Source organism: Herpailurus yagouaroundi, unplaced genomic scaffold, assembly GCF_014898765.1.
Source record: "Herpailurus yagouaroundi ecotype Mexico unplaced genomic scaffold, PumYag 139, whole genome shotgun sequence".
NCBI classification, from domain to species: domain Eukaryota; kingdom Metazoa; phylum Chordata; class Mammalia; order Carnivora; family Felidae; genus Herpailurus; species Herpailurus yagouaroundi.
The window spans coordinates 14,443,785-14,471,725 of record NW_024412394.1 but is presented as its reverse complement, the minus strand read 5'-3'; the positions used below and the strand labels follow the sequence as shown (position 1 = coordinate 14,471,725).

Genomic DNA, 27,941 nt, shown 5'->3' with positions numbered 1-27,941 from the left:
GTAGATTATATATATATGTAGATTATATATATGTAGATTATATATATGTAGATTACAGATGTATAGTCACCAGAGACATGAAAAGATGCTGAACATCACTAATCAGTGAAATGTGAATCAAAACCATGAGGCATCATGGATATCATCTTGCGCTTGTTAGAATGGCTAGTAACAAAGACAAGAGTTATCAAGTGTTGACAAGAATGGGGAGAAAAATATGCCCTTGTGCAACTGTCGGATGAAACGTTAATTATTGCAATCACTGGAAAACATTATGAAGTTTCCTCAAAAAGAAATTAAAAATAGAAATACCATATGATCCAACAATACCACTGCTGGGTATTTACCCAAAAGAGAATGAAAACAATTTAAAAAGACACGCACACCTCTAGGTCTATAGCAACCTTATTTACAATAGCCAAGATATGGAAGCAACCCAAATGTTCCTCAATGGATGAAGAAGATGTAAATATGTATGCAATAGAATACCAGTCATAAAAAAATGGAGATCTTGCCACTTTTGGCAATATGGATGTAACTAAAGAATATTACGCTAGGTGATAGAAGTCAGACAGAGAAAGACAAATACCATATACCTTCGTGCAGAATCTAAAAAAAAAAAAAATCAAAACACTAAACCATTAGAGAACTGGTGGTTGCCAGAGGGAAGGAGAATGGAAGGATGGGTGAAAGAGATAAAGGGTATTAAAACATACAAGCTTCCAGTTATAAAAAAAGTCAGAGATACAAGGTATGGCATAGGGAATATATTCATTGTATTGTAATTACTTCTGTATGGTGACTACACTGATGGTGAGCAGTGAGTAATTTATAGAATTGTTGAACATGGTGTACACTCGAAACTAATAGGACATTGTATGTGAACTCTACTTCAGTAATAGAGAAACTGACACATACTGGCCTTTAATACTTACTAACAAGGTTAACCCTACACCTCTTACATAGAACTATTTTTTCATATACATGGTGATAATTTGAGAAAATACTGCTACTTAGGAAACAGTATCAGGGCAAGTGTTACAATTCTAACTTTTGAATAACTTTATAGATCTAATGACATAAAATATTAGCTTGATTTTTAAAGATTTTTTTTTCTTTTCAAAGCTAAATATTTGAAAACTGAGCATATTTGAGCAATTTGTCAAAAAATAAAAGTTACAATGGGGAGTTTCTGGTAAAAAAAAAAAAAAACAAACTAAGATCCATGGTACAGTTGGAGATTCTACTTTATGTGAACTAGATGAAAATAAATGGACGAGTGGAGGTTTTATATGTCTTTATTACATGGATCTCTGTAACAAACGAACTCTAACAATGATAATGAAAACTAAAACTTGAAACTGGGTAACTCAGTTGGTTAAACGTCCAACTCTTGATTTTGGCTTAGGTCATGATCTCCCAATTCCTGAAATCAAGCCCCCCACCTTGTCAGACTCTGTGCTGACAACATGGAGTCTGCTTGGGATTCTCTCTCTCCCTCTCTCTGCCCCTCCCCCCTTGCACTCCTTCTCAAAATAAGTAAACATTTTTTAAGAAATCTACTTAGGATGCAATGGACAAATTACTGCTAAAAGAAATGACCTCCTTGGTTTCTACTGTTTGTAAGCAACTTTTTTTCCTCCATAGATTCATATTTTCAATATCCAAAATGATCTGCCTTTCATGAGACTTTAATATTTCTCTACCGTTGACAACTGTCACCAAAAAGTGTGTTAAAACAAATCAATGATTTTATTGCTGAAGCAGATTTATATTATTTATCTTTGCTTTCCAAGCTTCTGCATGTCAAATGCATAATTTGCTTTGGGTTTAATGAAACTTCTTCTCAAATTGCATTTTACTAAGTCCCCAGAGAAAGCATAGAGGATAACACAGAATAAAGATTACAAGTGATCTCAAATATTTTCCTAGTTGAGCATATGAAATAGAGAGCACATTGAACATTCTAATTATTTGTATCATGGGATTTTAGTATCAGTTTGTAGCTTTTAGAATATATATGGCTTAGAGTTCTGATTTTAATATCATTGTTAATGGTTCTATTGGATAGATTTTTCTTTTATACTTTAATGATATAAAAATTATTTGCATTTTTATTGATATAACCCCTACAAATACATTTGTGTATACAACATAGTACGATCTTTGGACTGCTCCATAGAATCAAAACTAATACACAATAGATAGCTATATATAGCAATTAACACTGCATTATCACAAATGTAACTCATTTGATCCTCATAATTCAAGGTACTAAAACCATAAATGTTATGAATTGTTCCTTACCATGTTATATACAATGCATACTAGAATAAGAATACAAAGCCCTATCTTGGTTTTATTCTTAACTCTAAAGTCATCTAATATAAAATCTTTGGACAACTCATTTAACCTCTTTATATTTGAATTTTCTCACAATAAATTGGGAGGGTTGAATTAGATCAGTGGTTCTCATCACTGGCTCTACATTAGCATCACATAATGAGCTTTAAAAAAAAAAAAATTAGGGACATGCAGACCCCACCCAAAGGATTTTTAGAATAATTGATGCAGATTAAGGACCAAGCATTGAGATTTCTCAGATAATTTTAATGTGTAGCCTGACTTAAATATTGCTGAATTAGGTTTTCTCTAACATCCTTTGCAAGCTATAAGAATGAAGTCAAAATTGAATTTTGATGTATTCTGTTTTTCTTGACTTAGAGAATATTAAACTTTTTTTAACCACTTCTGAGGACAATAATATAGCATAGAAAAATATAAATTGTAAAATATATTTAAGGGAAACAAATATTTTATGCATAAATATATTTGCTTTTACCCTGTGAACTTTTATTTTTATTTTTTTTTTTATATTTACTTTTGAGTGAGAGAGAAAGCACTAACAAGGGAGGGGAAGAAAGAGAGGGAGACATGGAATCTGAAGCAGGCTCCAGGCTCTGAGCTGCCAGCAGAGAGCCCGACATGGGGCTCGAACCCACAAACTATGAGATCGTGACCTGAGCTAAAGTCAGACACCCAACAAACTGAGCCACCCAGGCGGCCCAGATTTATTTTTAATGGCTTTTGGATCTCAGGCTGTATCTATGCAGAGCTCATTACTTGAATAGTCCAACACTATACTGATCCATATCTGCATTGCAGCATCTGAAATACTTCCAGCAGCAGACATAAAACAATGTCTGATAGGTTAGAATACCTTGGTAGAGCCTTCATGAACCTGAATTCCTATGGTGTGTGAGGACTCATTTTGCCAATAGAGAAAACAACCTATGACTTTCAGTCAACATATACCTAAAACTTGATTTAGATACTTTTCTCATTAAATCAGATGTCAAGAATTGTTTCATCTATGAAAAATCTCTCATGAAGATATGTGAAAATACAAATATGTAAAATTTTTAAGCCTTCAAAGAAAACAAGCTACCTGCCTGAAATTTAACTGCTCAACCAACCAAGCCTTCATTTCTCAGTACTTATTTTCTGTTTGGTCCAAATCACTATTTTTGACAAAATAGAATCTTTATTAAGTGATCAGGTATTTTAATTAATTGATCAAATATATACTGTTTAAAGTAATAATAGTAATACTCTTGATGGGAAGAGGGACCAACATGGCAGAGAAGTAGAGGGATCAGAAGTTTCCTGGTCTCTCAAAGCAGTGTTGAAACTAAAGGACTTTGAACTGACAGTCCGGGAGGCAAAGAGACAGTTGCTTCCAGGGATCCACAGGGACAACCTGACAGGCAATAGGTTGTGAACTGGGAGAGAGAAAATGAACAGAGGGGAGGGATCCCCTTCTGTGGAGAGACAAAGGGAAGAGAAAGAGAAGCTGGAGAAGCATAGGACTGTATCCGGACAAGAGAAAAATCATGGATTGGGATAGAGGAAGATCCAATCTCTAACTGAGGGGCTTTCTCTGGACTTGGGCTGGCTGCCTGGATCACACACCTGGGGAGGAAGGGAGCCAGCCCTGAGCTGGGTGGCTAGGTTAGGGCTGTAGTTCACACCGTAGGAGAAAGCTATCCCCACCCTGGAATGCTGTGGGACAGGACAAAGCCTGCCTGCGTCTGGCAGCCAGAGACCATATATCGGGCAGCATGGAGCTGTACTCCCCCCACTACTAGGGCACACAGAACAGGAGTTTGAACCCCAGCCAAGCGCCAGGGCGTGGGAGTCCGTGGAGCAGGACAAAACGCTTCATTTGTGTCCACAGCACAGTGAGGACGGCTCAAACAGAGTGGTTTCAGATACCTGATCCATGGAGGAGAGACTGAGGTATCGCCAGTTTTCTCCCCACCACCACCAAAGTGGGGCTTCAGGAGTCAGACAGCCTGCCCACATTGGAGGCAGGACCGGCCTACACCAAACCACGCCCCTCCATGACTGGTAACTGAATCTACTAGAGCTGGACTGACACTGAGGAAACACACTGGCCCCTCCTCCAGACCAGCACAGCTGCATTGCCTGGTTTAATTCTTGGACAATTCTTATTATACAGCTATATTCCTTCCTTTCCCCCCTATCTCTTCCCTCCTCTATTCTGGTTACCCTAGTTGTTGGTTTGTTTAAGCAGACATATTTAATCCATTCTCTTGATACATGTTCCCCACCTCCCTTATTCTTTCTCTCTCTGGATTAAGCCATATGGTTTCTCAGTCCGGCCAATTTTTTTTCCCCCCCACCCTGTCGTTTCTCTCATTGTATGGGATAAGGCCTCTTCCATCAGCACCACCTCCATGCTGTTTACTTGTAGCTGTTGTTTCTTGTTTTTTGGGGTTTTTTGGGGGGTGAGGGGTGGGAGGATTTTTGTTTGTGTGTTTTGTTTCCTTTCCAGGGCTAATTCAAGGAACAAGTCAAAGCACACCTGGTGGAGGGTCCAAAACATCACTACCACTAGAAGATAAAAGAACCAAAGTCACAACAACAGAGCAAGTAACACTCTCCAAGAAACACCTCCTGAAGGGCCAGGCCCTAGACAGTGTATGATCCTCTTTAATATAGTAGTGCTCGCAAGTGTAGGGCACAGAACCAGGTTTTAAAACACATAAGGGACAGAAAAATAGCCAAAATGCTGAAACAGAAGAATTCCCCTCAAAAGAAATTTCAGGAGTAAATGATAGCTAAAGAATTGCTCAAAACAGATATAAACAATTGAACAAGAATTTAGAATAGTAACGAGATTAATTGCTGGACTTGAAAAAAAAAAAACACATAGAAGACAGCAGAAAATCTATTGCTGCAGAGATCATGGAACTACAAAAATAGTCGTGATGAATTAAGTTCTGTAAATGAGGTGCAAAATAATCTAGAGGTGGTGACGGCAAGTATTGAAGAGGCAGAGGTGAGAATAGGTGAAATAGAAGATAAAATTATGGGAAAAGAGGCTGAGGAAAAGATTTTTAAAAATTCTGGATCACGAGGGGAGAATTAGAGAACTAAGCGACTCAATGAAATGTAACCATATCCATATCATAGGAGTTCCAGAAGAACAAAGGGGCCGAAGGTGTACTTGAACAAATCATAGCTGAGAAGTTCCCCAATCTGGGAAAGGAAACAGACATTGAGATCCATGAGGCACATAGAACTCCCTTCAGATGTAACTTGATGTTCTACACAACATAGCATAGTGAAACTGGCAAAATAAAAAGATAAATAGAATTCTGAAAGCAGCTAGGGATAAATGGGCCTTAACCTACAAGGGTAGATACATAAGGGTACTAGTGGACCTACCTACTGAAACTTGGCAGGCCAGAAAGGAACGGCAGGAAATTTTCAAATATGCCACCAAGAATCCTTTATCCAGCGAGTCTGCCATTCAGAATAGGAGAGATAAAGGTTTTCCTAAACAAAAACTGAAAGAACTCATCACTAAACTAGACCTACAAGAGATCCTAAGGGGGACTCTGAGTATTACAAAGACCACAAAGGAGCAGAGATATCACTACAAGCATGAAATCTACAGATAACACAATGACTAAACCTGTATCAATAACACTGAATGTAAACGGACTAAAATGCTCCAATCAAAAGACACAGGGTACCAGAATGGATTAAAAAAAAAAAAAAAAAGACCCATCTATTTGCTGTCTACAAGAAACCCATTTTAAACCTGAGGATACCTTCAAATTGAAAATGAGGGGAAGGAGAACTATCATGCTACTGGAAGTGAAAAGAAAGCTGGAGTAGCCATACTTATATCAAACAAACTAGATTTTAAACTAAAGACTGTAACAAGAGATGAAGAAGGGGATTATATAATTATGGGGCCTATCAATCAAGAAGAGATAACAATTATAAATGTTCATGCACTGAATTCAGAAGCACCCAAATATATAAAACTAATCACAAACATAAGCTATCTTATTGGTAAAAATGTTCCACTATTCCACTATTAATATTCCACTTATAGCAATGGACAGATCTAGATAATCAATAAATAAACAGTGGTCCTGAATGATACAGTGGACCAGATGCACTTGACAGATAGATTTAGAACTTTTCATCCTAAAGCAGAGCATACATTCTTCTTGATCACACATGGAACATTCCCCAGGATAGATCACATACTGGGTCACAAAACAGCCCTCAATAAATAGAAAAGAATTGAGATTATACCATGCACACTTTCAGAACACAATGCTATGAAACTTGAAATCAAGCACAGGAAAAAGTTTGGGAAACCTCCAAATGCATGGAGTCAAAGAACAGACTACTAAAGAATGAATGGGTCACCAGGCAATTAAAGAAGAAATTTAAAAATGTATGGAAACAAATGAAAATTAAAACAACAATCCAACCCCTTTGGGATTCAGCAAAGATAGTCCTAAGAGGAAAATACATTGCAATCCAGGCCTACCTCAAGAAACAAGAAAAATCCCAAATACAAAAATCTAAGAGCACACTTAAAGGAACTAGAAGCAGAACAACAAAGACACCCCAAACCCAGAAGAGAAATAATAAAGATCAGAGAAGAAATAATATAGAATCCAAAAAACAGAACAGATCAATGAAATTAAGAGTTGGTTTTTTGAAAAAATAAACAAAATTGGTAAATTCCTAGTCAGACTTCTCAAAAATAGGATCCAAATAGGTAAAATCAAAAAGTAAAATGGATTTATCACAACCAATCCCTCAAATACAAGCAATTATCAGAATTCTATAAAAAATTATATGCCAACAAACTGGACAACCGGGAAGAAATGGACAAAGTCCTAGACACCCACACACTACCAAAACATAACAGGAAGAAATAGAAAACTTGAACAGACCCATAACCAGCAAAGGAATTGAATCAGTTATCAAAAATCTCCCAACAAATAAGAGTCCAGGACCAGATGGCTTCCCAGGGGAACTCTACCAGACATTTAAAGCAGAGATAATACCTATCCTTCTCAAGGTGTTCCAAAATATAGAAAGGGAAGGAAAACTTCCAGACTCATTCTATGAAGCCAGCATTACTTTGATTCCCAAACCAGACAGAGACCCAACAACAACAACAACAACAAAAAAAAAACAACTACAGGCCAATATCCCTGAGGAACAAGGATGCAAAAATTCTCAACAAGATACTGACAAATCAAATTCAACAGCATATTAAAAGAATTATTCACCATGATCAAGTGGGATTCATTCCTGGGCTGCAGGGCTGGTTCAATATTCACAAAGTCAAATCAATGTGATACATCACATTAATAAAGGAAAGGATAAGAACCATATGATCCTGTCAATAGATGCAGACAAAGTATGTGACAAAATACAACATCGTTTCTTAATAAAAACCCTCAAGAAAGTTGGGATAGAAGGAACATACTTAAACATCATAAAAGCCATATATGAAAAGCCCACATCTAATATCTTCAAAGGGGAAAAACTGAAAGCTTTCCCCCTGAGATCAGGAACACGACAGGGATATCCACTCTCACCACTGTGGTTTAACATAGTGTTGGAAGTCCTAGCATCAGCAATCAGACAACAAAATGAAATAAAAGGCATCCAAATTGCCAAAGAAGTGAAACTTTCACTTTTCACAGACACGGGATACTCTACATGGAAAACCCAAAAGGCTCCAACAAAAGACTCCTAGAACTGATACATAAATTCAGCAAAGTCACAGGATACAAAAATCAATGTACAGAAGTCAGTTGCATTTTTATACACCAATAATGAAGCAACAGAAAGAGATAAAGGAATTGATCCCATTTACAATTCACCATGAATCATAAAATACCTAGGAATAAACCTAACCAAAGATGTAAAAGACCTATATGCTGAAAACTATAGAAAGCTTATGAAGGAAATTGAAGAAGACACAAAAAAATGGAAAAGCATTCCATGCTAATGAATTGGAAGAATATTGTTAAAATGTCAATACTACCCAAAGCAATCTACACATTCAACGCAATCCCAATCAAAATCGCACCAGCATTCTTCTCGAAGCTAGAACAAGCAATCCTAAAATCTGTATGGAAGCACAAAAGACCCCAAATTGACAAAGTAATATTGAAGAAGAAAACCTACACAGGAGGCATCACAATCCCAGACTTTAGCCTCTGCTACAAAGCTGTAGTCATTAAGACACTATGGTATTGGCACAAAAACAGACACACAGAACAATGTAAGAGAGACTCCAGAACTGGACCACTAATGTATAGCCAACTAATCTTTGACAAAGCAGGAAAGAGCATCCAATGGAAAAAAAGAGTCTTTAGCAAATGGTGCTGGGGAAACTGGACAGCAATATGAAGAATGAAACTTAGACCACTTTCTTACACCATACACAAAATTAAACTCAAAATGGATGAAAGTCCTAAATGTGAGATAGGAAACCATTAAAACCCTAGAGGAGAAAGCAGGCAACAACCTCTTTGACCTCAGCTGCAGCAATTTCTTACTCGACACATCTCCCAAGGCAAGGGAACTAAAAGCAAAATGAACTATTGGGACCTCGTCAAGGTAAAAAGCTTCTGCACTGCAAGGGAAGCAATCAACAAAACTAAAAGGGAACCGATGGAATGGGAAAAGATATTTCCAAATGACATATCAGATAAAGGGCTAGTATCCAAAATCTATAAAGAACTTACCAAATTCCACACATGAAAAACAAATAATCCAGGAAAGAAATGAGAAGACATGAATAGACGTTTTTCCAAAGATGACATCCGGATGGCCAACAGACACATAAAATGATGCTCAACGTCACTCCTTATCAGGGAAATACATATCAAAGCCACACGGAAATACCACCTCACACCAGTCAGAGTGGCTAAAATGAACAAATCAGGAAACTACAGATGCTGGCGAGGATGTGGAGAAACGGGAACCCTCTTGTACTGTTGGTGGGAATGCAAACTGGTGCAGCCATTCTAGAAAACAGTGTGGAGTTTCCTCAAAAGATTAAAAATAGATCTACCCTATGACCCAGCAATAGCACTACTAGGAATTACCCAAAGGATACAGGAGTGCTGATGCATAAGTGTACATGTACCCCAATGTTTATAGCACCACTTTCGACAATAGCCAAATTATGGAAAGGACCTAAATGTCCATCAACTGATGAATGGATAAAGAAGATGTGGTTTATATATACAATGGAATACTACTTGGCAATGAGAAAGAATGAAATCCTGCCATTTGCAGTAATGTGGATGGAACTAGAAGGTATTATGCTGAGTGCAATAAGTCCGAGAAGGACAGATATTGTGTTTTCACTCATGTGGATCCTGAGAAACTTAACAGAAGACTATGGGGGAAGGGAAGGGGGAAAAAGTTACCAACAGAGAGGGAAGGGGCAAACCACAAGAGACTCAAATACAGAGAACAAACTGAGGGTGGATGGGGAGGTGGGGGAGAGGGGAAAATTAGTGATGGGCATTGAGGAGGGCACTTGTTGGGATGAGCACTAGGTGTTGTATGTAAACCAATTTGACAAGTTATATTCACAAAAAAGTAATACCCTTGATTGTAGTATGTATTTATATAAATGAAATGACAATATTTTAAGGGACTGACATTGAGAAGTTGCAAATAAGACAGCTGTACTCACAAAACACAGTGTTTGAAAGGGAATTTAAATTTTAAATGTTTATTGTAAAATATAAGGCAGCTATTTTTTTTCGTTATGTTTAATACACTTAGACAAATGAAATCATAAACTCAAACCTAGAAAAGACAGAAGAGAAAAACAAAAAGTATAATAGAAAGTCACACACTTAGTAAATTCACTAGATCAACAACTTTCAAGGTGAATGGTCCACATACACCAACTAAAAGATACTTACAAAGTTAATTTTTTAATGTTTATTATTTGTTTTGGGGAGTGATTTTTCTTACTTTTATTTATTTTTGTTCTCAAGTTAGTTAAACATACAGGGCAGTCTTGGTTTCAGGAGTAGAACCCAGTGATTGATCTCTTATATAGGATACCCAGTGTTCATCCTGCAAAGTGCCCTCCTTAATGCCAGTCACCCAATTAGCCCACCCCCATACCCACTCCCTCCATCAATGCTGTTTGTTCTCTGCATTTAGCAGTCTCTTATGATTTGGTTCCCTGGTTTTATCTTATTTTTCCTTCCTTTCCCCTATGTCATCTGTTAAGTTTCTCAAATTCCACATATGAGTGAAAACATGATATCTTTCTCTAACTGACCTATTTCGCTTAGCATAATTCCCCACCAGTTCCATTCACGTTGCTGCAAAAGCCAAGATTTCATTCCTCTTCATTGCCAAGTAGTAGTCCATTGTGTGTGTATACACACACATGCAGATATGTGTATACACACATATAGGTATATATATACACACACACACATGTTCTTAATCATTCATCAGTTGATGGACATTTGGGCTATTTCCATAATTTGGCTACTGTTAATATTGCTAGCTCCTCTAGGTGTAAGTTTAGGTTGTGTATTTTGAACCTTTCTTGCTTCTTGAGATAGGTTTCAATGGCCATGTATTTCCTCTTAAGACTGCCTTTGCTGCATCCCAAAAGATTTGAGCTGTTGTGTTTTCATTTACATTTGCTTCCATGTATTTTTTTTATTTCTTCTTTGATCTCCTGGTTAACCCGTTCATTCTTTAGTAGTAAGTTCTTAACCTCCATATCTTTGGGGGCTTTCCAAGTTTTTTCTTGTGGTTGATTTCAAGTTTCATAGCATTGTGACCTGAAACTATGCATGATATGATCTCAATCTTTTTGTACTTATTTGACAGCTGCTTTGTGACCCAGTATGTGATCTATTTTGGAAAATGTTCCACGTGCACTGGAAAAGAAGGTGTATCCTGCTGCTTTAGGATGAAAAGTTCTGAATATATCTGTTAAGTCCATCTGGTCCAACGGGTCATTCAGAGCCATTGTTTCCTTATTGATTTTCTGCCTAGATGATCTTTCCATTGTTGTAAGTGGAGTATTAAAGTCTCTTACAATTACAGTAGTATTTTCCCAAGTTTATGTTTGTGATTAGTTGATTTATGTATTTGGGTTATTCCACCTTGGGGGCATAAATATTTATAATTGTTAGCTCTTCTTGATGGATAGAGTCCTTATTTATGAAATAATGCCTTAATCTCTTGTTACAGGGTCTGCTTTGAAATCTAGTTTGTCTGATTTCAGTAGGACTACTCTAGCTTTCTTTTGATATCTGGTGGTGTGATTGAGGGGTCTCAAGCACCTCACTTTAGATTCATCTTATTTTTTATCCATTTGATACCCTATGTCTTTTGATTGAATGAATGGACTAAATGCCCCAGAGTGATTATTACAAGATATGGATTTAGGGTAATTGTTTTACCTGTAGATTTCATGTTTGTTGTCATGTCTCTGGTCCTTTATAACCTTTGCTGCTTTTCAGAGTCCCCCTTAGTATCTTTTGCAGGGCTGTTTTAGTGGTTATGAACCCCTTTAGTTGTTGTTTATCTGGCAAAGTCTTTACCTCTGCTTCTATTCTGAATGACAGCCTCACTGGATAAAAGAATCCTGGCTGCATATTTTTCCTCTTCAGCACATTGGCTATTTCCTGCCACTTCCTTCTGGCCTGCCAAGTTTCAGTGGACAGGTCCGCTACTATGTGTCTACTATTGTAGGTTAAGGAAGGTTTGTCCCTAGCTCCTTTCAGAATTCTCTTTATCTTTGTATTTTGCCAGTTTCACTATGATAGTCATGGTGATGACCTGTTTTTATTGATTTTGAAGGGAGTTCTCTGTGCCTCTTGGAGGTGGGTGTCTGTTTCCTTCCCCAGATTAGGGAAGTTCTCAGCTATAATTTGTTCAAATAAATCTTCTCCCCATCTCTCAAACGGTTCTTCTGGGTCTCCTATGATACAGATATTGTTTCATTTCATGGCATTACTTAGTTCTCTAATTCTCCCCTAGTGATCTACTAATTTCTTTTCAGTTTTTTTCAGCTTCATTTTCAGTAACATTATCTTCTATTTCACCTATTCTCTACTCTCCTTCTTCCATCCTTGCTGTTACTTCATCTAGTTTTACATCTCAGTGATAGCATTTAATTTATCCTGACTAGTTCTTATGTCTTTCATCTTTGTAGCAAGAGTTTCTCTGGTGTCTTCTATGTTTTTTTTACAAGCCCAGTTATTAGTTTTATGACTGTTATAACCAATACATCTGAACAATAATTTAGAATATCTGTTTTGAGCAATTTTCTGGCTGTGATTTATTCTTGACCTTTCTTTTGAGGGAGAATTCCTCCATTTTGCCATTTTGGCTAAGCTTCTGTCTTTTGCATGCTTTAGCTTGTTATGTGCTCTGTACCTGGGAGTACTTCTATATTAAAAATGGGTCATGGCTGCAGCATCTTCTTACTCAAGCCCATGTCTCCAGAGGCAAGGGAAACAAAAGCAAAAATTAACTACTGGGACCTCATCAAAATAAAAAGCTTCTGTACAGCAAAGGAAAAAATCAGCAAAACTAAAAGGCAACCAAATGGGAGAAGATATTTGCAAATGACATATCAGATAAAGGGTTAGTATCCAACATCTATAAAGAACTTCTCAAACTCAACACCCAAACAACAAATAACCAGTGAAGAAATGGGCAAAAGACATGAATAGGCACTTCTCAAAAGACATCCAGGGGCGCCTGGGTGGCGCAGTCGGTTAAGCGTCCGACTTCAGCCAGGTCACGATCTCGCGGTCCGTGAGTTCGAGCCCCGCGTCAGGCTCTGGGCTGATGGCTCAGAGCCTGGAGCCTGTTTCCAATTCTGTGTCTCCCTCTCTCTCTGCCCCCTCCCACATTCATGCTCTGTCTCTCTCTGTCCCAAAAAGGAGTAAACGTTGGGAAAAAAAAATTAAAAAAAAAAAAGACATCCAGATGGCCAACCAACACATGAAAAAATACTCAACATTACTCATCATCAGGGAAATACACATCAAAACCACAATGAGATACCACCTCACACCTATCAGAAGGGCTACAATTAACAACTCAGGCAACAAAAGATGTTGGCAATGGATGCAGAGAAAGAGGATCTCTTTTGCATTGCTGGTGGGAATGCAAACTGGTGCAGCCACCCTGGGAAACAGTATAGAGATTCCTCAAAAAATCAAAAATAGATTACTCTACGACCCAGGAATTGCACTACTAGGTATTTATCCGAGGGATACAGGTGTGCTGTTTCAAAGGGACATATGCACCCCAATGTTTATAGCAGCACTATCAATAGCCAAAGTATGGAAAAAGCCCAAATGTCCATCAATGGATGAATGGATAAAAAAGATGTGGTATATGTACAATGGAGTATTACTCAGCAATCAAAATGAATGAAATCTTGCCATTTGCAACTCTGTGGATGGTACTGGAGGGTATTATGCTAAGCAAAATTAGTCAGAGAAAGATAAATATGACCTCACTCATGAGTACTTTAGGAGACAAAACAGATGAACATGAGGGAAGGGAAACAAAAATAATATAAAAACAGGGAGGACAAAACATAAGAGTCTTAAATATGGAGAACAAACAGAGGGCTACTGGAGGGGTTGTAGGAGGGGGATGGGCTAAATGGGTAAGGGGAATTAAGGAATCTACTCTTGAAATCATTGTCGCACTATATGCTAATTTGGATGTAAATTAAAAAAAATAAAATTTTAAAAAATGGGTCATACCCTGTCCAGCGCCTGGCACTTCTGCAAGTGTTTTTGATGTATGTGGCATGAACTCTGTTCTTGCATTTTGGCTGCTGTATCCCACTGGTCGGTCCTCTGCAGAACTCCTCCTTGCTTGTAGGGGCCCAGTGTTTGGACATTCACCCAGGTGTGCTTTGATTTGTTTTTTGATGTAACCCTGGGGGGAAAAAGGGAAAATGGGTGGGGGGTGGGGGAGGCTGATCCCACAAAAAGAGAAAAATGAAAGAAGAAAAAAGACCAAACCGAAAATCAGAAGAACTAGAAGGCTAAATGCAGAGAAAGAGAAAAATAGAGAAAAAGAGAAAAGATGGAAAAACAATAGAATAAAAATGCCTGGGGTGCCTCCATCAATTAAGTGTGACTTTCGCTCAGGTCATGATCTTGCAGTTCATGAGTTGGAGCCCCACGTCAGGCTCTGTGCCAATAGCTCAAAGCCTGGAGCCTGCTTTGGATTCTGTGCCAACCTCTCTTTCCGCCCCTTCCCTGCTCGTGCTCTCTCCCCCTTCTCTCAAAAATAAGTCATTAAAATTTTTTTAATATAAAAATGCCTTATCCAATATATAGTTTATGTGTAAAATTCTATAAATTTATAAAACAGGCAGAAAATCTCAAAGAATATGGTTGAACTGTATAGTACCATCAATAAACTAGACCTAAATGATATTTGCATTATATACCTAAGACTTTATTATATATAAAAGACTATGTGTGTGTACGTGTGTGTGTGTGTGTGTGTAAGAATTGACCAAAGACAAATCCAAAACTATGAGCCTGATTCCAAAAGAAAAAAAAAAAAGGGTGAAGAAAAAAATCAAAAAACAAAACAAAAACGGTTGTCTGTTGGTGCCTGGGCCCTGTGTCTGTGCGAGTCTGGAGGAGTCAGTCTCCCTCCAGTAGATGAGTAGTTGCCAGGCAAACAGGCCCAGGGTTTGGTGTAAATGGGTCCGCTTCCATTAGGGGCTGCTGCGCTGCTCTCTGAAGTTCCCACTGTGTGGGTGTCGGGGAGAAAAATGGCAACACCCCAATCTCTCCTCCCTGGAGTGGGTGTCTCCAAACTTGCTGTTCAGGCAGCCCTCACAGAAGAGTGAGGGCTGTCAGCTTGCTTTGCTTCACAGTTCTCCTGCACCTTCTCGGTGCTCAGCTGAGATTCAAAACTCTCTATCTTAAAGGCTCCCACACCATGCAGACCCTGTTCTGGAGTAGTGCCCCTCCATCCTGCTGATAAAAGGCCTTTGGCTGGTACCCGCAGGGTCTTTTGTCCTTGGGGCGGCATTAAATCTCTTCTCAAAGTACTCCAGGAAGGGGACTTGTCTCTCCCAGTGCACCCCTGAGATCGCTACACCACACTATGCATTCCAGGGCCAGCTCCTCCCTCCTCAGGAACATGTACCAGGGCCCCTGGCTTCACTCAGAAGGTCTCACACTTCTAAACCTCCGAGTTTCAGCTCCTACGGCTATTTGCAAAGAAGAAACTGGCACTTTCTGTATTTCTTGTTCCTCAGTCCATGGTCCAGAGTGGTTTTCCTCTTGTGCTAACTCGATGTTGCACTTTTACAACCCTCTTTCTCTCCCTTTTGTCTCTGCGCAGAAAGGGTCCCTCCTCCCCTCTGTGCCTATGCTATTCTATCTCTCCCAATTCATATACACGAACCTCAATCCTGCCAAGTTTCCTCCTTCCAACCGTGGAGATCCTTCTGTCACTCTGCAGATTGATTTCCTGGGTGTTTCAGGTGATCTGACCTCAGTACAGCTGTGATGGAGGGATGAGGAAAATCCCGGTCCACCTACTTCTCTGCCATCTTAACTCTCTCAACAGAGTGAATTTTTTTTTTAAAGACTCAAAAAAAAAAAAAAATCACTTGAAAACTGAAAAACTCCCAAACTGTTTGGAGATTACACACATTTTAAATAATTCAGAGGTCAAAAGAAGTCTTAAGCATTTTTTTGAAAATATTTTGAACTAAATTAAAGTGAAAATATATCACAACAATATGTAGGATACAGCAAAGCAGTACTTAGTGGAAAGTTTGTAGCACTGGATATGTAGAAGAGAAGAAATGTCTAAAAGCAATAATCTAGGCTTCCATCTTGAGAAGCTATCCAAAGAACATCCATTTAAACCTGAAGCTGAAAAGTTACATAAAAAGCAGAAATCAATGAAATTGCAAACAAGAAATCAGAAAAACAACAATTGCAAGCTGATTCTTTAAAAAAGTCAATGAAGTGGATAACCCTCTACCCATGCTAACAAAAAAATACAGAAAATACCAATTATCAGAAATGAAAGAGGTCATCACTACTGAATCCATGGGCATTAAAAGAAATTATCAACTCTAATTTGATAACTTAGGTGAAATGGACCAATCCTTGATATTCACCAACTATAGAAACTCACAAGTAGATAATACTATTCTTATGCCTATCAAATAAATTGAATCAATGCTTAATAATCTTTCTGAATTCTCATGGGTTCACTGGTGAATTATACCAAATATTAAAAAAGAAATTATACCAATTCTCTACGCTATCTTGTAGAAAACAGAAGCCATAATTACGCTAATACCAAAACCAGAAAAAGAATTACAAACAACCAGACCATGAGCACAGATGTAAAATCTTCAATAAATTAGAGTCCATAATTTATAGAAGAATTATACACAATGACTACATAGGATTTATTTCAGGTATTCAAGGAAAGTTCAACATTCAAAAATAGATTAATGTAATTCACTCTATTAGCTAAAGAAAAGAAATCTTATGAATTCATCAGTGCGGAGAAAGCATTTAACAAAATTCAACACTCATCCATGATAAAAAGTATCAAACTAGAAATGTAGGGGGGTGGGATTTCCTCAACTTAATCAAGAGTACCTACTAAAAACTTATTTTCAATAATGAAAAATTGACTATTTTTCTCCTAACATTGGGAATGATGTAAGAACATACCACCTTACCACACTTAGTCAACATCATACTGGAAGACCCAGGTAGTACAAGAAGACAATAAAAGTAAGATGCGTACAGATTGCGAAGGAAGTACAAACACTACTTTTGTTCACATGTAGTATTATCATCTACGTGGAAACACCAAAGAGTTGACAAAATCTCTTGGCACTCATAAGCAATTATAGCAAGGTCACAGGATAAAAGATTAACATACAAATTTGGTCGTTTCCATGTTTACTATGGGTAATTTTGAAATAAAGATACCACATATATTAGCTTCCCATATATGAAATCCTTAAGGAATAAATGTAGTACCTACATGAGGTTAACACTGATGAAATAAAGATTTAAATTAAGAAATATTTCATGGCAATGGATTGGAAGACTCATGATTGTTGTAATACCTATTCTTCACAAATTTGTCTATGTATTTAATACAATCTGAACCAAATTCTCAGCAAGCTATTTTGTGGATATTGACACATGGATTATAAAATTTACTTGGAAAGGCAAAAGACCAAGAATAGCCAACACAATGCTGAAGAACAATGAAGTTTGAAAACTGACATGATCTGAAGATTTATCTGATCTGTACTCTAATGAGGGCATCTCAGCATTGTCAAAATAGGTACAGTTTTTTTTTTTAAGTAGACACATAGGACAATGGAAAAATATAGACGGTTCAGAAATAGACCTACATAGATATAGTCAACTGGTTTTTGCCAAGACAAACCAATAATCTTTTCTACAAATGATACTAGAAATGTTGTATATGCATATTCAAGGGAAAGAAGTCAATCCAGACTCATACTTTACCTATTTCACCAAAGTTTACTCAAAATTAATTGGTGAATGGTTGCCAGGGATTCAGGCCAAGTGGGAAGTAGGTGAAGGGATTTATAAAGCCAAGTATTCTGATACTATATGATAAATACATCACATTATTGCCAAAACCCATAGAACCTTCCAACCCCCAAAAGTGAACCTTAGAGTATTTAAGTATTTAAATAATTTGAAGGTGGAGGTATTCCAGAAAAAAACGCAGACCGTGATCAGAGAATATAACTGTAAAAAAAACCTCTCCTGGAGGTGGTGGGGAAAACAGTGCTAACCTAAGTAACTCGGAAATAAGTTAAGACTAAAAGGCAAGTAACTACACATGAGTACTAAGCTGGAGTTGATAACATTTTCAACTGGGACAAGGGGTTAACAATTCTGATACTGCTATTCATATATAGTCAAACTGAACAATTCAATAATTACCAAATGGTGGGAGCCATTTTTCTCACCTTTGGAGTGAGAACCTACAGATAACCAGGAGGAGGGGACTAGAATAATTTATGTGGTAATAAGTAAGAGTTCAAACAGTAACCAGGAGGAGGGGACTAGAATAATTTATGTGGTAATAAGTAAGAGTTCAAACAGTAAGAGCTCATGTTTAAGTCAAATCCAAACCTTGATTTCTAGCACCATTAAAAAGAACCAGGGGTTCTTAGAGAAATGCTGATTCTAGAACTGGGGTGGGAATTAGGAAGTATACAGGATGAGACTGGAATATCTTACAGTAACAGAAAGTAAGGAATTCTAAGAACAAAAACAAAATAAGCCCACAATACACATTAGTGAGGTATTTCAAAGGTACACAGGAACCAACTGAAAGGGCTGTCATTGGCCAAATCTGGAGCCATTTGGCTGAGAATAGTATGGGAGTATTAGATTAGGACCCAAAATATAAGTATCCTCAAATCTAGACTAGTAAGTAGTTAAATAAATTCATAGATGGAGACAAATATCCAATGGAGAATTCCAAAGAAAGTATGTGGATACTCTAAAGAGGCGTAACAAAAATCCCCACTTTTTAAATGTGAGTTGTGCATAGTTACTTCTATCCAAAGAGTCTAGTATGGAAGGGGTGGGTGGGGGGTGGGGGGAATTGGAGATTAACTTGAAAGTGGGAAAAATTTTATAAGCACAAGTTCAGCCAGGTAATTAAGGTCAACAACAGCTATAAGTCACATTAATCATATACTCTTGAAATTATGTGATGAGATAGAAGCTTATCTGTGATTTTCCCCAAAATTCACGATGCCAGCATAATAAATTTCAATAGACATCTATAATATTGGTTTATTCCAAACAAGGAAAGTCTGCAAAACTGTTACAGCCAAGAGGAGCCTAAGACATGCCTATTAAATGTAATGTAGTATCCTGGATGAATTCCTGGAACACAAAAGGACATTAGATAAAAACTAAGGAAATCTTAATAAAGCATGAACTTTTACTACTACTAATGCATGAATATTAGCTAATTGTGAGAAAACTACCATGATCATCACAAAAGATAGTATTAGAGTAAATTGTATAGGGGTATATTTGGGAACTCTACTGTCTGTTCAGTGTTTCTGTGAATCTAAAACCTTCTAAAAATACAATAAAACATTTTCTGCATTAAGAAAATTACTTCCATAGAATATTCTGGCTACCGAAATGGTCCTAACAGTTACAAAGACATCCAGTTTTAGGTCACCTATTGTACTATATAAACTCCATTTGTTCAGAAAATTATTAACGTCCACACCTCTTTGGAGCAGTAGCCCATGGTCTAGTAACTCTGGACATCAAAGCAAGATGTGAGACTGATCTGAAGGAGATCCTTTTGCTTTGTTAAGATCTTGGCTGGGGATGAGGAATGGTGGGGGGGGGGGGGGGGGGGGAGGGTTATACCTCCATCACTAACACTAGAGAGTCCTGGAATAGCTGATTAATTTTCACCAGGATTATTTTAATGTAACCGTGTCTCATAGCAATAATGCACTAATAACAAAGTATCATCTGGACTTTTCAGGTTTGACTATCAGTGACCTCCACAACAAGTATTTACTTCTTTGCTCATGTTGTGTATTAACAGCTATGGAACAGCTATGGTACCTCTGTTCTGGGCTTGGGTTGAACCTATTATATGGGTCTTCTTTTCCTGGTTCCCAGGTAGGAACACTCCTGTGAAGTAATGCTAATATGGAAGAAGACCAGATCAAGAGGGCTGGTGGAAACATTGTGTTTTCTAAAGCATCTACTTGAGAATTATCCACTTATTTTCCATTTGTTAAAGCAAGTTATATGGCAAAGCCCAACCTCAGGGCCAAAGAGCAACTTGTATGTTTTCTTAGAAATAAGAAACTTTCAGTTATAAAATAGATAAGTCTTAAGGATGAAGAGTACATCATATAGCATATAGTCAATATTTTAATAACTTTGTATGGTGACAGATGGTAACCACACTTATGGTGAGCATTGTGCAATATACAGAACTCTCAAATCACTATGTTGTGTATCTGAAACTACTGCAACATTGTAGGTCAACTATACGTAAATATATATACATACGTATCTATATATACACACACACACAGTCTTGCTACCCTTACCAGTTATCAGAATCACCAATTTCTTGGAAATGAAGTCCATAAAACAGGATCCATATTTACCTGAAACAATTATAATGTGACTATGTTCATTGCTAGAAGGGACCATGTATTATTTAATATCTTTAAATTATTTAGTATCTTTAAAAATTCTTCATAGCGTTGGGTGCCTGGTTGGCTCAGTTGGTTAAGTCTCTGGCTTTGACTCAGGTCGTGAGTTCAAGCCCTACACTGGGCTCTGTATGGACAGCTCAGAGACTGGAGCCCGCTTTGGATTCTGTGTCTCTGCCCCTTGCCTGCTCATGCTCTCCCAAAAATAAAACCTTGAAATTGGTTTTAAAAAAAAATTCTTCATAGTATTTGACAGAGCCTCACACAGAGTAGACATTCAGATATTTGCTAAAGTGAGCTGATTAGTTGTGAATGGTTCAAAATAGAGAATAGAGCAGTCATGGCAAATAAAAACAAAGGAGGTAACTTTGGGGGATATCTAGAAAAGTGGTAGAGACTTTAAAAATCTGTCCATGTGTCTGGATGATTTGGCAGATACAAGGGACTTAGTATGTATTTTAATTGAGAGGGTCTACATAATAGCTGTTGACGGGACATCCTTTCTAGAGATCAGTCCCTAATAATATAAAAATCCATATTCAGCTCTCAGCCTTATTCTTACTCCTAACAGCTTCCCAATGATGTTGAAACTAGAAAAAGTGCATTGTGGCATCTGAACATTGTGAATAAAGACAACCATTTGCTCATTCATAAGACTGTTGCTTCTTAGTATAGTCCTAGTGAATCAAGTGAAGATAAAAATATCTGAGAGGAATGCTTGAATTACATCTAGTGTTATGTACCTTTTTCTTAAGCTGAGAGAGAGAGAGAGAGAGAGAGAGAGCGAGAGAGAGAGAGCGCGCGAGCGCGCGCAAACAGGGGAGGAGTAGAGAGAGAATCCCAAGCAGGTTCCACTCTCAGCATTGAGCTGGACTTGGAGCTCTAGCTCAGAACCATGACATGACCTCAACTGATGTCAAGAGTCAGACACTTGACTGAGCCACACAGTGGCTTGTAACTTTTAGACTGAAAAAGTTTGTGTGACCAATTCAGTGCTTCATCAAGTTTCAGGGTATACTGTTCAGAAGTCTTGGGATACTAGAAAGTTCTTTCAAAGGCAACAGATAATGGTAGAGCTCCTGGATTTTAATTGAGTCATATTGTTTATCTGTTTATCTCTGAAACACCAAATTCAGTAATAAAGTCATTTAAACAATTTTATTAATCAGTGTGTTAAATAATAATGATACATTATTTTCACTCATTTTTTTCCCTGCAAGTCAAGAAGTTGTGAAAGCAAACCAAGCTAAAGGCAGAGAAGAAACCAGGACAGGGTCTTAGAAACTTCTAATTCAGTATTAGGAAGCAGTCTTCACTAAAAATCATTTAAGAATTTAGTTGAAGTTTGACTTTGTATGAGAAAGAAAACTTTTGTCCTAAAATTGTGTTGTCACCTTGAAGTTTGATATAGAACAGGAGGAATATTTTGAAGAAGTGAAATGCACTCCTTGGCTTGTGGTTCTGATGTAGACCTGAAACAACGGAGTCCTTCAGAAACAAGTTAAGAAGTGGGCAGATGATATGGACAGGCATTTCTCCAAAGAAAACCTACAGATGGCCAACAGATACATAAAAAGATGCTCAACATCACACATTGGTGCTGGTGAAAATGTGGAGAAAAAGGAACACTTTTACACTGTTGGTGAGAATGCAAACTGGTGCAGCCACTGTAGATAGAAGTTTCTCAAAAAGTTAAAAATAGAACTACCCTACTATCCAAGAATCACACTACTGGGTATTTACTCCAAAAACACAAAACACTAATTCAAAGGGATATATGTACCTTTATGTTCATGGAAACATTGTTTACAATAGCCAAACTATGGAAGTAACTCAAGTGTCAACTGATAGAAGAATGGATAAAGGTTATGTATATATGTGTGTGTATACGTACAAACATATATAATGTATTTAATAAATTCAACCATAAAAATTAAATCTTGCCATTAGCAACAACATGGATAGAGCTGGAAAGTATTATGCGGAGTCTGTCAGAGAAAGACAAATACCATATGATTTCACACATATGTGAAATTTAAGAAAAAGGAGCAAAGGGAAAAAAAGCAAGAGACAAACAAAGAGAAAGACTTAACTAAGAAGAATACATTGATGGTTACCAGAGAGTAGATGGGTGGGGGGAATGGGACAATAGGGGATGGAGATTAGAGTACACTTATGAAAAATAAATGAAAGGAAAAGAAAACTGAATTCTTACTTTTGGATTCTGATTACAAATTAGAGCCATGATATGGATTATAATTTTTGGAAAATTTAAGTTTGTTATATGAAGTTTAGGTTACACTACAAGCTAATTTCTTTCACAGAATTTTAATGTTTAATGAAATTTCTGAAGTAACAGGAGGTAAAATTATTTCTCTAAAGGAGATTGGTGCTTTATTTGATAAGTATAAGTTCTGTTTTAAGATGTACAACGATTTGATAAATAAAAATGAAAATAAAAATAAATTTAAAAAATAGTCAAATTAACATATTAATCCCCTTCACACAGTTACCGTGTGTGTGTGTGTGTGTGTGTGTGTGTGTGTGTGTGTGTGTGTGTGGTGTAAGAGGACCTAATATATAGATTCTTAACAATTTTCTGGTTTTCAACGTTTATTTATTTTTGCGACAGACAGAGACAGAGCATGAACGGGGGAGGGGCAGAGAGAGAGGGAGACACAGAATCGGAAACAGGCTCCAGGCTCCGAGCCATCAGCCCAGAGCCTGACGCGGGGCTCGAACTCACGGACCGCGAGATCGTGACCTGGCTGAAGTCGGACGCTTAACCGACTGCGCCACCCAGGCGCCCCAATTTTCTGGTTTTCAATAAGGTATTAAGTGTACTCATGTTGTACTTGAGATCTCTGAACTATTATGAAACCTTATAACCTTTGACCGACATCTGTTTTTTCCACCTCCCAGTCCCAGGTAACCACCACTATATTCTTTTATGGGTTTGCCTTTTTATAGATTCCATATATGTGACATCATGCAGTTTCCTTTTCATGTCTGGTTTTCAGTTCACATAATGTTCCCCACTACCTTTTGTGGCATCATTACCAATGTCCACCACTTGCGATTTTTGAAATAAGGAAATAAAATACAAGATTCATATGGATACATTAAGACTAATAGCTAGACTCCCATGATCTATTAAGTTGGGGCCGGTGAAGAGGACTAAATTCTAGTCAGATCAATCCACTGACTCTTGATAGGTAAAGAATGAACTAAATATATTGATTTGAGTTACTGGGTAAGGGTTTTACAACACACACAACATACAGTAATCCTAAGTGTTCTTTATCTGAGCAAATCATTATATAAACACAAATGTCATGTTTTTCATTCTATTGGTCTCTCCCAAGATAAAGCTAGTGAAAGTCACCATAAAATGTGAAAGAACTGTGATCACTTACATGTCCCCCTCTGCACCAAATACAGAAGGATCTTTCACGCCCGAAGGAACAACAAATGGCATGGGTTTTGTTTTTTGGGGTTTTATTTTATTTTTATTTTTCGCATGCCTCATCAAGTGTTTGAGTATGTTCACTCTTCTTGAAAGAACAGAATTTAGGCCAGTGGACAAAGATCAATGTGTTGTATGCATCAATGTGCTGCTTGGGTATCTTATTTTATAACCACGCTTAGATTTCACAGCCTCCAAAATAATTCTTCCTAACAATTTTTTACGAAGACCTAATGTATCTCATTCCCCTCCTCTTTCTCTATTCTGATGTTTGACCAGCTGTTTTCCTATTATTTTCTTACAATGTACCATTCTAAAATTCAATACTTTAAAAGTCAACTCTGAGGTTAAGTCAACATAAAATTGTATTTATTGCTACTGATTACAACCTCAGCTTTCGTTGAGTGCGGGATTATGAATAAAAAGTTACAGTAAGAAAGAAAAATGAAAAAGTAGTGGTAAAGAATAAGTCAATTTTGCGGTAAAACATAACTAAACACATGTTTATTGTAAGATGTCTCCAACACTCAAATGAGCTAATGTATAGCAGTATTTGCAGATGCATCAATAAATGCAGAATTCTATTTATAGGATAGATTTAGAACTATTTTAAATGGCACTATAAATTTGGCTTGTAGATTGCTTGAATTGCTAACATTGAAACAGATAATACAAGCTTTGAGAGCTGTTAGTATGAAATAGTTATAAAATGGAATCATCTAACATCCTAGTATCATTTGCTCATGCTAGTTCAATGCCAACAATACTACTTGAATAGTTTTGAAACTTCATTCCAGACTGACTTCTGAAGTTGATACACCATATTCTATATTTATCTGGTACTTTAACGAATTATTTTTTTATTTTTAACTTTTATCCAGTTTACTCATAGGAACCTACCATAGACAGATTCTAAAAGATGTCAATCTTTACCAATATTAAGTCTATCCCCAAAGGATGAAGTCTTATTACCACTTATGACTTTTAAAATCGTGTTAGTTCAGGAAACACACATACATATATATGTATACACATGTATGTGTATATGTATACATATATGTATGTATATATGGTTTATGTCAAAGGCAACATTGCAGTTCAGATAAAGTGTGAGCTTGTCAATACATGATTCTAGATAATTCAGATTGGAAAAAATGTATATGGGTCCTTACATTTCATGCATAAAAATTGCACATGAATCAAGGATTTAAATGTGAACAAAATTAGAGCTATTAGAAGATAGAATACCCAGTGACTTTTAAATAGGCAAAATCTTAAGTCAGACCTGAAAAGACTAGCCATGAAAGAAAAATGGTAAATAAGACCATTAAGCATCATTAAGCAAATGAAAAGGCAACTTATATAGCTGGAAATTTTTTTTTCAGTACATATTTCTGACAGAGCATTCCACGTATTCAGAATATACATGTATGCATATTCACCAAAAACTCAAAAATCCGAATAAAGAGGGAACCCGATGAAAAATGGAAAAACAGGTGGGGAAGAGATATCCAAATTGTCAATAACCATAAACGAGTTTAATTTTATTGTGAAATACAAATTATAACCTCAGTGGGATTACATTACACCTATTAGAATAGGTAAAGAATACATAAAATTAGAAATATTGTCGGGGCATCTGGGTGGCTCAGTTGATTAAGCATCTGATTTCAGCTCAGATGATAACCTCATAGTTTGTGAGTCTGAGCCCCAGATAGGGCTCTACACTCACAGCACAGAGCCAGTTTGGGATTCTCTCTCCTCTCTGCCCCTCCCCTGCACACTTGTGTGCAAATAAACAATATTATGAAACAACCCGACAGTAATACATGGCTTGAAGGCAGGCAATTTGTACAACTTTAGCAAACCCTTTGACAACCTCTACTCAACCATGTGTACAATAGGACCCCAATTTTTTTTCTCGACAGTGGATTCTATTTTATCTAATCGTTAATATTCAATGGTTTGTGATTTATAAAAATAGCAATTTCATATACTCAAGAGAGATTTTTCCATATATACACCTCATGTTACTTTTAGTTTAATTAGAACTGACACTATTCATAATAGACCCAAATTGGAATCTAATCAAATGCTCAACAGAATAAAGTGTGATCTATTCATACATTTATTATAAAACAGTAAGACTATAGGATTTCCCACTATGTACAACTATATGGATGAATTAAGATCCTGTTGATGAAAGTAGTGAGAAGCACATACTGCAGACATTTGGTTTCATAAAGTACAGGAAGAGTCAAAACTAATCTAGACATCAGGAATCTATGGATTCAGTTACCACCGAACCCAAACAAAGTTAATCAAAGACACAAGGAGGCTCCTGGTGTGAGGATGGTGATCTGTTTTTTGTTGTTATTTTAGTCTTATGCTCACTTCACCAGTTTGTGAAGATTCCAGGAGATACACATTTTTATGTGCAATTTTTAATGTGAGTATTTCAGCAATTTTAAGTACTCAAAGTCCTCCTGCATTTGTAAAATAAGACAAGATTTTACTCAAGGCAGTGCTAGATCAGATCCTGCAGAAATTATGGAGAAAATTCTAAAAGCAATAACAACAATACCAGATTGGCAAAAAAACAAAACAAAAACTCCTACACTGTTTGCTACCATTATGACATAAGGTAATATATGGAATGATGGTCACATTAGATACTTGCAAATGTAAAGTGCAGAAACAATTACACAAAGCAACACCAATTCAAAGGTGCTCGTAAACTTTAGTATTATGGTTTCCTTTACCCAATAAAACTGAAATTTTTTAAATCACTTCACATCTTGTACAAAGTGCTTTTATAGCATAAGTCATCAGCCAATCATGACCCTTTTTACTTCTATGCATGTACCTAATGTATTTCTAGAAAAATTTATGTTCCTGTTCAGTTTTTACCTATTGGTAAAACTTTGACAATTTTAGTGATATTTAAGAACATTTAAGATCTCAGTGGTTTAAAAGTGAAATTTCTTTACATGCCTGCAAAATAAAGTCATTTCAATTTACTTGATTCAGATTTCTTTGGAACCATTTTTAGAAGAGAAATATCTTTAGGTTAACTAATTGTTTTATTCAGACACAGCTATGTGGTATGATAACTTCTATTTATTCCTCAATGCAATTTAGGGTTACTATTTCCACAGGTATTAGTACAACACTTCTTATACATAAGGCAACACTGCTTCAATGTGTCTGTAAGAGAAGTGGACCTCATAACACTACCAGAAGTTTTAAAACTACAAATGGATTTAAATATTAGGCTTTAAGGAATTAACTTTTTTCTCGGTTAAGATGCAGCTTTAAGTGTCAAGTCTGAACAGTAGATTCAGAACTCAAGAATCTATGGCTGGAATTAATTTATATTTGATAATGGATGGCAATAAAAGGTAATGTTGATAATAACTCACTTTTGTACAGCAGTTTATGGATTTGGAAGCTGAGTCTCAGAAAGCTAAGTAATTTATCCAAGATCATAAATTTAGCAAATAGTGGAGTTGGGGCTAAAAGAACAAATTTGAGAATTGTTTGCTTCGTATACTTTGCACTGTACTAGGACAATTTTCTTGAAAATGGAAATTGGTTGAAAATGGAACCCAAAATATTTGTTCTAATTTACATTGGATGAAAGAGAAAGTTGGGGATAATTTGCTTAAAAAGGAGAAATTCTATACCTAATAAGAGTCAGTTAATAGGAACTCTATACAACAATAAGGGACCTGTAAAACTAGGGAAGATAACTTGAGAACTTGTGCCATTGAGTCATGGGTTTGTGCCTGGACTTGTTCTAGGCTCTCATCCTTCAGATCCCACACAAACCAG

At 36.8% G+C, this 27,941-nt stretch overlaps 1 long non-coding RNA gene across 1 annotated transcript; it reads left to right on the top strand.

Annotated features, from left to right (window-relative positions):
• Window positions 1-6,284: 6,284 nt before the first annotated feature.
• On the top strand, window positions 6,285-15,075 carry LOC121029111 (uncharacterized). The gene is made up of 3 exons (XR_005789594.1): window positions 6,285-6,398; window positions 12,237-12,240; window positions 15,065-15,075. It is a non-coding gene; the product is annotated as an uncharacterized LOC121029111 (long non-coding RNA).
• Window positions 15,076-27,941: the final 12,866 nt, after the last annotated feature.